The following is an 11,008-nucleotide window of genomic DNA, read 5'->3' as shown; positions in this document are numbered from 1 at the left end:
CTATCCTTGTCATATAATTTATATATTTACCAATCATTGAAAAATATTAAGGAGCACTTTTCATTTTACATAGTAGATAAGATGCATGCTTCTTCCATGTGGGCTTTGCTGTTTCTCAGTTAGATGGCCACTTGTTTATCTTCAGGCCTTTAAGACCCCAGACTCTATATCTTTTGATAGCTGGGCACCATCAGCTTTATTCACCACATTTGCTTATGCACCCACTTTGTCTTCAAAGATCGTGTAGGGAGAGGCTGGTGTGCTTCTTCCTTGTGGGTTATGTTGTTTCTCAGCTAGATGGCTGCTTGTTTAACTTCAGGCCTTTAAGACCCCAGATACTATCCTTTGATAGCCAGGCACTATCAGCTCTCTTCACCACATTTGCTTGTGCACCTATTGTCTTCAGTAATCATGCCAGGAAGGTTAGTATCTCAGACTTCTGAATTGTTAGAACAAAGTGTTCTTGTGTCGAGGGAGTACTTGAATAGGGGCCCACTGTCCATCTGTTTCCTTAATACTAAACCTATAAATATATGTACGTAGATCTATTTCCCCCTTGTTGTATATAAATATACTTACTGCATATGCCTGTATTAAATCTCTATAAATATCCTTTGCCTCCTAGTTCTTTCCTCTATTTCTTTTTACTTTCCTCTTGTCCCACTATCATTTTCAGACTTCATTTCGGTTTCAGGAATTCCTCTTGGTTACATTGTCCTTGATCCAGCCATGCCAGACCCCTACAGCCTCCTTGCCACTTATTTTGGATCACTTGTTGTTCCTTTGTCACTGGGTTTGTTAACACTTCCTTTCCCCCACCTCCCCCTCTTCCATGTCCCCCTAGAAACTGTCATCCTGTTGTTCTCTCTTCCGGGTTGTTTATCATTCCAATCCCTTTCAGGTAGACATGCAGCAACAACAATATGCACTCACACAAGACTGGGTACAATGAAGCTACAATAGAAAATAAAACAATAGCTACAACAACAACAACAGCAACAAAAAGGCAACAACAGCTACAACAACAAAATAACCCTATACATATTCAAGGTCTATTTGTTGTCCTTTCCAGTCATGTCTGAAGGGGTTTCCATGCCCTGGCCCCACATCTATCCCTGGAATTCCCTGAGGATGTCATTGCTCTGATTCCCCTGCTTTTCTGCTTCATGCCCCCAGGGCCTGGCTTTGGTGTAGTGGGCTCAGGGCGGTCACAATTCTCACCGTGTGTCTCTCGTGTTGTCCCTGTGGTGCTATGGGTCAGTGAGGAGTGTTGTGTCTCTGGTAGAGCTGGCCCTGTGGTCGTCTCCGTGCATTGGCTGCTCTGAGCAGAAATATTATCCTCAGGGCTTGGTGGGCCAGGATGTGCTTCACTCTTTTTCCCCCGCCTCCCCCCTCAGGGGCTCCTATGGCAGGAATCTTGAATGTGCTCCACTGGTGGCTCTTGTACCTTGCTGATCTGGGGGTTCTCTCTGATCTTCCTTAGATCGCTCTCTTATAATAAGGGAAATGGCAACTCAGACTTACCAATCCCCACTGTTAGTTTTTCCACATCCTATTTATGGAGTCCTCACTGATCATGTGGTAGGAGTTAAAGAGACACTGATAGAAGAGCCACGTTTAGAAATTTCATTTCACCACAGTATTATAGGAGAGGATTTCAAAAAGTTTATAGAAATATGGCAGTGATTTTTTTTCATGGAGTTTTGAACACTTTTCATATATAGCTGCTTTCATGCTACAATTGCAGATGTGAGTATTAGAAACAGAGACCAAATGGGCAGAAAAGCTTAAAATATGTACTTTCTGCACTTTTACAGTAAAGTTTGCTGAATCCTGCAATGTCACATGAATCCCCTGTCAAGTCCGTTTGATTTCGACTGTATTTTAAATATGTGACTTTCTCTTTGCTACCTGCCTGTAACACCTGCACACACCCCTATCCTTCTTTTAGTCCCGCTCAACCTTTCACATTTGTTTATTGTTTGTTTCTTGAGTTTACAGAATATCTTCACAAATATACATTTATCTGACTCTTACAAAAAATTTCATGAAATGTGAAATTAGAGGAAACTGACAGTAGTAGGTTGCAGCCCATATAAAAGAAAGGAGAATGACGTTGGAGCTAGAGCAATCTGAGTCAAATGTTCAAAATGCCACTGTGTCATTTTGTGCCTTTTTATACATCCCTTGATTTTTGTGTGTCAGACGTTCACCTATCAAGTGTGGATAAACTACTAAACGTGCTCTAGTGCCAAATGATTATGTAGGTGGCACAAGTTTCCAGAAGTACAAAAAGCTAAAGCTGTATTTGGGATCCAGTGGCAATTTCTATCCATGTACAAATTTATAGTTGAATGTGTGAAACACTGCCTTCGGAAGATAAACTGTTTAAAAATGAGTAGGAAACTATCTTGGAATTTTTATTGCTTAGTTTCCAGACTAAGATGGACTAAGAAGAAATGTCTTGTGACCTACTTCTGAAAATCAGCTTGTGCACTCAGAAGCTCCATAGGCAATAATGGTCTCCAGCAGATCACGTGATGGTGCAGGATCGGGTAGCATTTATTGCATCATGCATGGGGTTGCATCAGTCAGGGGTAACTTGATGGCAGGTAACAACAACAACCAGAACATGGTCCTGGTAAAGCAATTAGAAAGCTGCTTCCCTGCCTGAAAATATCCGTGTCTATAGAGAAATACACACACATAGACACACACACACACAAATGGTGGGGGAGGGCTTCTCAATTTTTGGGGAACAATTTTCGTATCTCTTAATTCAATTTTTCCGTCTTGAAGCCTGATTGTGTGTGTGTGTGTGTGTGTGTGTGTGTGTATGAAGGAGGAACAGGAAGAGGAGGAGCAGGAGGAAAGCAGGCACATGAGAAGGAAGAATATTGTGAGGCCTCAGGTAAATCCATAAGTGGCCTTTACTTAGTGAGTTTCAAATTGGTTTGCAGGCAAGACCCTCCAAAGCTTTCAGCTTTATTTCTTCTGTGCATTGTTTCTTTAAGAATGCGGCCAGATAGAAGAGCTGGCTCTTACAGACTTGCTCCCCCAACCTCTTGTTTTTCCTCTCTTTTCTTTCTTTCTTTCTTTCTTTCTTTTTTTTTTGACCCAACTACCTCCCTGTCAGCCTTTGGCTCCTTCTAACTCCCACATCATGTTTTGAAATTGCATATTTCAATCACTTCTATGTGCTAAGCGAAACTGTAATGAGTGTCTGGAAGGTTTGCACAAGGTTATTAAAAGTTTCTTAATTTTTCACCAACTTCTCTTTTAATATTGTTTGTAGATTTCCTAAAGCACAGGAATAAATTCCCTTGACACTCTTACTCATTAACTTGGAAAGTATGGCAGAAAATCAAAGGTACAAGGCTGAGCGTGTATATGGCCCCTTTTAATAACCTCATGACTGTAGCATTGCAAAGATAAGCTATCAGTGCTGTTGATCAAAAAGACAAGAATGGGCAGCTACAGTGGCACACACATCATTATGCAAATAGTGGTTTTTAAAGCACTGCCTCTCAATTCATTTTCTGATAGTATAATTTAACGGGGGAGTATTTTAATGTTAAAAAAGATAGAGGAAGTGAAAACTACAGAATATCTCTATAAGAGAGACTTAACAGTGACAGTAGGCATCTCTGGATGTCTCAAATGGCGAAGCACTCCACAGCTAGCAGAAAGGCTCCTTAGACCGCAGGCCTGGTACTCAGCTTCTAAAGCTGACAGACTTGGAAGCCCTGTGGACCATTCCACGCCGACCAGAGGGCTTCCATGAAGCAGAATTGACTCGAGGGTGACTAACAACAGCAACAGGGGTGACAGTGGAATCAGGGGTGATGGAAGAATCATCTTCAAGTAGGATTTGTATCGCAAGTACATCATCTTTATTTAGGTGGCTCCTATTACGTGGGGAAAAAATAGGGAGTGGTGAATTTGAAGGAATAAGAGCAACATTTCCTTTTAAATTCTACCACTTAATTTTTAGTGAATACTTGGACAAGTCATTTAATTTCCTTGGTGTCCAATATCCCCATTTGTAAATTGAAAAGAGCAGCACCCCAAATATAAAGATCATTCTTCTTTCTTTGCACATAAAAAAAAACACCTTTAAAATAACTTAGTCCTTTTAAAAAGAAGCCAAACTATTATCCTTACGTTACTGGTCCTAGTTGCTTTTGAGCCGAGTCTTCTTCATGGAGGTCTCGTAAGAGCCAGTGTAAAATTTAACTTCATATGGCTTTTTTCCCCTCGGTGGTTGAGTTTTTGGAAGTAGCTGTCCAGGCCTTTCTTCCAAAGGTCCTCAGGGTGGATTGGAACCTTTCACCTCCATCCTTTCAATGTACACACGAGCACGTTCAGCCTCTGTACCAGCACAGGCAAGGAAACGGTCAGTTTATCTTTTGTGCCCAACATTATAATAATCAGTGAATGCTGGACTTTAGACACAACTCCCAGGCTTTTAAAAGAGGATTGCAGTGAGGGTCTGATGAAATCTCTTCAACTGTGTCCAGCCTGAAATGGCCCAGCTATTGTCCCCTTTCCAAAAGTACCCTCCCAGGGCTGTGCCTGGAATGTAAAAAGAGCGGGTCTATAAAAGAAGCGTGCTGTAAACACGTTCATATTTGGGAGAGTGAGGGAAGGGAGGTCTGGGTGTTCTTTTAAATGTGTAACTAATAAAGAATAAACAGAACATGTCCTTTGGGTTTGTTTAGTTTTTGAATCATTCCAGGGCAATTTGCAGTAAAAACCGCTTTCATTTTTAACTGATCAAAGCAGTGCATGATCCAATCAGGTCAATGGCTGCAACAAGCCAGAACAATGCAAACATGCCTAAGCTCCCTGTTTACCAAAGATGTCCGCAGAAGATAATCATGTGCACGTCCCAGGATAGTTAAAGAAAAACACACATACAGAGGAAGCCAGTTCCAAGACAACTCTGAGGCAGGCGAACATTTGAAACGTTGCAATTGTAATGTATCGCCCTGGTTTTCATTATAATTGGGGAGGAAGCTGGTGAAATTTATTGTTCTTTTTCTCCTCTGGAATTTCTCTTCCTTTCCCCTAAAGGGCAGTTTACTGCTGAGGAACCTAATTTTCTTTGAGTCATAGAGGACTTGCTTTGGCCCTCAGAGGAAACTCCTGCACATTAACAGAATGTTCTGGCTCCTCATGTGTCCATTTGGATGTCAGCAGGTCAATAGAACTCAGTCAGAAGGGTAAGCAAGCCACAAAGAGCTTCGCTCTTGGCATTTTTATTTCAGTCACACCAAACTCATTGGTTGCTGCAGCCAAACAGAGATAATAGCTGCAGTGTTTGTGCTTGCTGAGTACAAACAGTGATGTCCTAGTGCAGGCACAAGGTAAAGTTAACTTTCAGGAGGCTCGATTACTCAGAACCTTCAATCACGTGCTTCCAAAGCATTTGCATTTTTGTATTCTCACCTGTCTCTTTTTAAAGCAACTCTAATTCATAGAGAGCCTACAGTCATGGGAAGTTTAGACCTGAGAGGGTATTAGGATTGCTAGGAAAACGGATGTATCAAGCCAGAGTCACGGCTAATATAATGGGGCCTTGATGAGTGGTTACTATTATCATTACATTCTACTGCAGCCTTTTCTCCATCATCTGTCAGCTTGCCTGTGGTGGCTCCTGCGGTACTGTGATGCTTGAAGGGGTGACACTGGTATTTCACATCCCAACAGGGTCACCCACGGTGGAGAGTTAAGCAGAGCTTTCAGACTAAGGCAGATTGTGAAGAAAGGCCTGGTGATCTATTTCCTGAAAGTAACCAAGACAGCCTTAGGGATGACAACTGAGCCTTGTTTGACTCCCTTGCTTTGGACTTGTCATCACACTCAAACTAATTGTCACCCGGCCCTCTAGGACAAGGCAGAGCTGTCCCTGTGAGTTTCTGAGACGATAACTTGTTAGGGGAGTAGAAAGCCCTTGCTTCCGAGGAGTGGCTGGTGGTTTTGAACTGTTGACCTTGGAGGTGGCAGCCCAGTGGGTCAATCACTAGAGGAGGACACTGTGTTTCTATTGATGTTGAGGGCCAGTGAGGGCAATGGGGACCCTTGTTGAGGTTGGATGTTGCACGAGCTGAAATGGTGGCCTGGAGCAGGCCAGGGGTCACAAGGACCAATGTTCAATCTGTCACTATGATGCCACCGTGGGATCAGTGCTGCTTTGGTTTTTACAATCGAACTATCGGGGTCTGTGTCTTTTAAGTGAGAACTAACTCTTTTGTCAGCTTTCCTATAGACCTTTTGTTTTAAAATTATTTTCTATATACACCATCAAGGATTCACTTTATGAAGGAAGTTCCTGGGATCGAGGTGTAAGGGAACCTCTTGGGGATGGTTAGCATTTGACCCTGGTGAAACCTTGTCAGCCATGTCTCCAACAAAGAATTGCTTGAGAGGCAGGTGAACCGAGAAGTGAGGGCCCCTGCTGCCTCCGATGAGCTGTTGAACCCGTCTCAGAAGGCTCCTCTGTCAAATGAAGACCCTGTCGCAGGACTGGTGGGAGGAATGAGGAGCTCACATTCAGCATGAGCTGAGGCTAATCAATGGCAGCTGCTACGGCTATTAGTCTTGCTGTTGTTTTAAATAGTTCCATTGCACCTTCTTGTTAAAGTGGGTCTCTCCAAGGATTTTGCTAACCAAATACCACCTCTTCATGACACTTGTTCACCACATCAGCTCACCCCCAGTGTCAGAGTCCCCAGTTCCCAGTCAGAAATGTTTTTAAAATGTGACCAAAGCAAACAGACACCTTCAATCAAAACCAGAATTTGAATATATGAGGTAATGGGCAGTGTGTAAAAAGTAAATATATAGAATTGAGAGAAGTTATTTTATTAAGGGTGAAGTTGAGAAGGTGAATCTAGAGTTATTTCCTTATTACAGAAGAGTCTTTATGCTGCAAAGTTGTTGTTGTTCCTTGCCCACCCCCCAGTGGTTGGTGACGCTGGTGGAATTTATTTAACGGATCCACGCTTTAGGCACAGCTAGATTTGGAGGATCAAGCAACACTACTGGGAACTTTGTGTTTCTGTATCCCTCAGCGTTTTTCTTCTTTTTCTCCTATGTAGAGTTCTTCTTTTCAAGTCTGCTCATGGTGGCAGCTCAAGGGAGCACACCCATAGCTGCAAAATAAAACCAAGCCAAGCTAGTTGCTGTCAGTCCATTCCCATTGCTGATGCACTGTGTGTTATAGCGTAGAACTCAGTTCCATAGGGTTCTCTTGGCTGTAATCTTACAGAAACAGCTCACTAGGACTTCCGTTTGCAGTTCTGCAGGGTGAGTTTAAACCATCAACCTTCATGTTAGTTAGTAGTTCAGCACAAACCATTTGTCCAAAACCGGATCAGTCCCACAACAAAATGAAAGTATCTCTCTCTGATTGGGGACTATGCCCATTGCTGAATCATTCTCTAAGGTCCAAGGAGGTAAGACTGTCGTTGCCCAGTTCTGTGTCTCGTCTACTTCTGGGGCCAAGTTTGAAGTTGACTCCCATAGACCAAGAGTACAAGAGGAGCGGCATCCCCAGGAACACATTGGTCTTCATGTAATAAGACAGATAAAATTAACACAAGTCCAGGCTTGTGTTTGAGCTGGAGCAGGTAGACTAGTGGATATGTTCTAGGTAGATAAAGTGATTTGTTTTGTCTCTCTTTCTTCTGTTGTTAAGTAAAGATGTCCTTCAAGTTAACTGTCTCAGCAGGATCTTTAACTTCTTTAAGTCGTTCATCATTTACTGGTCTAACTATAAATTCAACTGCTTGTTGATATAGTACATGCCCATTGTCTGAATTACTCTATAATTTTGATGAAACAGGAATTTGAGGAACACATCCTACTAGGCTCATGTGAAGAGAAAGAGCTTTAGCTAGTCAGTTAATCCAGCTAACCCCTAATTATTCATACCTCATTTTGTCTCCTTTTCATTATACTTTAAAAAGTTTGTGGAAAAAAATGGAACTGAAAGATAATGAAATTTTCCCATGAACATTTTGAAGCCCTCTCTAATATAGCTTTGGAACTTGAGGGACAAAAGTCAATCAAAGTGACTTTTGCTGACTGCAATGGTTAGATTTTGTGCCAACTTTCCCACATCCATAAAAGATACTGGTGGAGTTCAACCTATCAATCAGGTTACAGCCTAATGATGTCTTCTTGGGGACATTGCACTTTAATAAGAACTGACCTCTCTCTTGCTCCTCATCTTTTCCCTGCTGGTTTCTGGGGCTGGCAACTTCCTGCTTTGCCTTCCTGTTTCATTGACTGGCCGCTCTGTGAATCTGGAGGATCCTCTGCCTAGTGTCTCACCCAGGGACGACAGCTGGTTTGGGCTGGGCTACATCATTGAAAAAAATTTATTTTTTGATATAGAGTCTTTCTTAGACATATATGAATGTCACGGTTCAGTTTCTCTAGAAAGTCCAGCCAAAGTCTAGAATGAATGGAGAGAGAGCTACCAGAACCACACATATGGGAACCAAAAGATCAACTTACTTACTGGTGCTATACAGGAGTGCAGTTGTAAGAGCTTGTCATAACTCATCTGGTTTGAATTTAGATCTTAAAACTTTAGGTCTTTTCTGTGTGTGGCATGTCCTGACCCACTAAACATACCCTATAGAAAAGAGCAAGCAGATGGGAAATATGTGCTTTCTGTAGGCAGGTAAACTGCAAAGAGAAAAAGGGCGAGGAACTGAGATAATACTCAACACTTCGGAACTTACCATTGCTCGAGTTCTCTTTAGAGCAGAGTTTCTCAACCCAGCACTATTGACACTTGGGCCTGCACATTTCTTTGTTATTGGGGGCTGTCTTGTTCATTGCTGGCTGTCCAGGAACATCCTTGGCCCGACGTCTCCACACACTGCCACGTGTCCTGTAGGAGGCAACGTCACACCTGTCTGAGAACCATTCCCCTAGAGTAAAAGGTAGAGGATGAAAGTGTGGTGTTCTACCCTGTTACCCCAAAAGTAAGACACCCCCCCAATAAGACCTACTTAGCAGTTTTGCCTCTCGCTGAAATATGAGGCATCTCCCTGAAAATAAGACCTCCCTGAAAATAAGGCCCCCCCAAAGCTACAGTAACTCTGGACTCTGGACCATAGAGGCGGGTGCCACCATGCAGCTCACTGTTGGCTACAGCACAGCCTGAGCAGACAGGAAGTGCGAGGTCTCTTTTAATAAAATATTAAACGATAAATGTGTACCGTATTCTTCTTCATGGAAATATAAGACATCCCCTGAAAATAAGACCTAGTGCATCTTTGGGAGCAAAAATGAATATAAAACACTGTCTTATTTTCGGGGAAACAGGGTATTAGACCCCCTGCTTGAAAGGAAACAACAGGGGTGGAAATGACACACAATAATAGTACCATGAAATGATTCAAACAAATTAAACATCAAAAATTATGTTTCCTCACCCCCAGCCCCAAGAAAGTAAATTGTTGGCATTAGTGTGGAAGAGAAGTATAAGGAATCACTCAACAAATGCTTCTGAGTGCTTGTTCAACAAACACTTGTTGAATGCTTTGTACTCAGAGGCCTCAGGGTTAGAATGGTTTAACAAAAAAGAAATAAAGAATGTATTTTTGGACAATAATCAGTAGTTTTTGGAGAATAAGTAAGTGGAATGTGTATTTGGCAGCAGCTTAAGCTAATAATTAAGGAACCCTAGTGGCACAGTGGGTTAAGCATTGTGATGTGAACCTGCAAAGTCAGCAGTTTGAACCCACCCGCCACTCCCATGGAGAAAAAGGAGGCTTTTCCCTCCTGTACAGATGTATAGCCTCGGCAACCCATAGAGGCAGTTCCATAGAATCACCGTAGAATCTGTCATATAGAGTTCTATAGAATCGCTGTGAGTTGGAAGAGACTCGATGGCAGTGAACTTGTTTGGGGAAGTAACGAATATAAACAAGTACATCTAAACTCTATGGAAATCAGAAAATTACATTCATGAAATTGTTTTTTTGGTTTTTTTTTTTAAATAAAAGGTTTCCCAGGAACTACCCAAATTACTAAATGGGCAAGATCTAGTGTTCAAATTCAAAATTCGCAGTTGATTTGACAGCAGTTACATCCACGAAATGCATGATTCTAAATAGGGGAGCTGTCCTAATATATCTGAATTCACAAACTGGAGATTCCGAAGGTCTCAGTATGCATTCCCTGTGAATGCCGCATGCATTCGACTTACATGTAATTATCACTGTATTTTTGTTTAGTTATTATTCAGATCTGTTATTTTCCCCCTCACCTCCATTCATGTTGCTTTTTAATCAGGGTTCAAAGCATTTCACAAGATTGTCTCTGATTAAAATCCAATAAAATGACTGTAGGAACAAGCCTAAGATAAAAAAGATATCATGTCATCCTGGTTGTTAACTTTTTTTTAAAAGTAGTAAAATAGCTCTGGGGTTTGCTGCTCCTGTAACTTCTGAAGAATATGGCAAATCATGAAGGGGGAACACTGTTGTGCTTTGAGGAAAAACAAAGACGTTGTTGTTATTTTTAAGTTGGCTGCCTGACGGAAAACAAATGCCTTTGGCTTTCATCATGCTTCTCCTTTAATCTGTAAACTCCAGTTCTGTTAGACGGTCTCACTATTTGGGATGGATAATACTTCTATAGAGTTGGCAAAAATAATTATTATTATAGCTCATATTTTCATGGAGGCATTAATGTTTCAAAGTACTTCACATCTATTTGAACTTCCAGGTATCTGGGAAGGGGTATTATTATCCTTATTTTACATGCACAGAAACTGGAGCCCAGAGAGCATGAAACTTGCCCCATAGGCCACACAGCTAGAAATGGTTTGTAGCTTTCATGGCCTGGTCTTCTTTTTAAAAACAATTAAAAAATTGTGACTCAGGTGGGGGCTTATATTTCAGATGATCAACTTTGTATTCAACATTTAAAAAAATCATTTTATTAGGGCTCATACAACTCGTATCACAACCCATACATACAT

At 41.7% G+C, this 11,008-nt stretch overlaps 1 long non-coding RNA gene across 1 annotated transcript; it reads right to left on the bottom strand.

Moving 5' to 3' along the window:
• Positions 1-3,870: 3,870 nt before the first annotated feature.
• Positions 3,871-4,352, bottom strand: LOC123521496. Its single transcript, XR_006679929.1, has 2 exons — positions 4,165-4,352; positions 3,871-3,908 (listed from the first exon to the last, which is right to left on the bottom strand). It is a non-coding gene; the product is annotated as an uncharacterized LOC123521496 (long non-coding RNA).
• Positions 4,353-11,008: the final 6,656 nt, after the last annotated feature.

This window comes from Echinops telfairi, unplaced genomic scaffold (assembly GCF_000313985.2).
Source record: "Echinops telfairi isolate 266 unplaced genomic scaffold, ASM31398v2 ScPeMD7_1;HRSCAF=3_1, whole genome shotgun sequence".
NCBI classification, from domain to species: Eukaryota; Metazoa; Chordata; class Mammalia; order Afrosoricida; family Tenrecidae; genus Echinops; species Echinops telfairi.
This window is presented reverse-complemented; position numbering and strand designations above follow the sequence as displayed.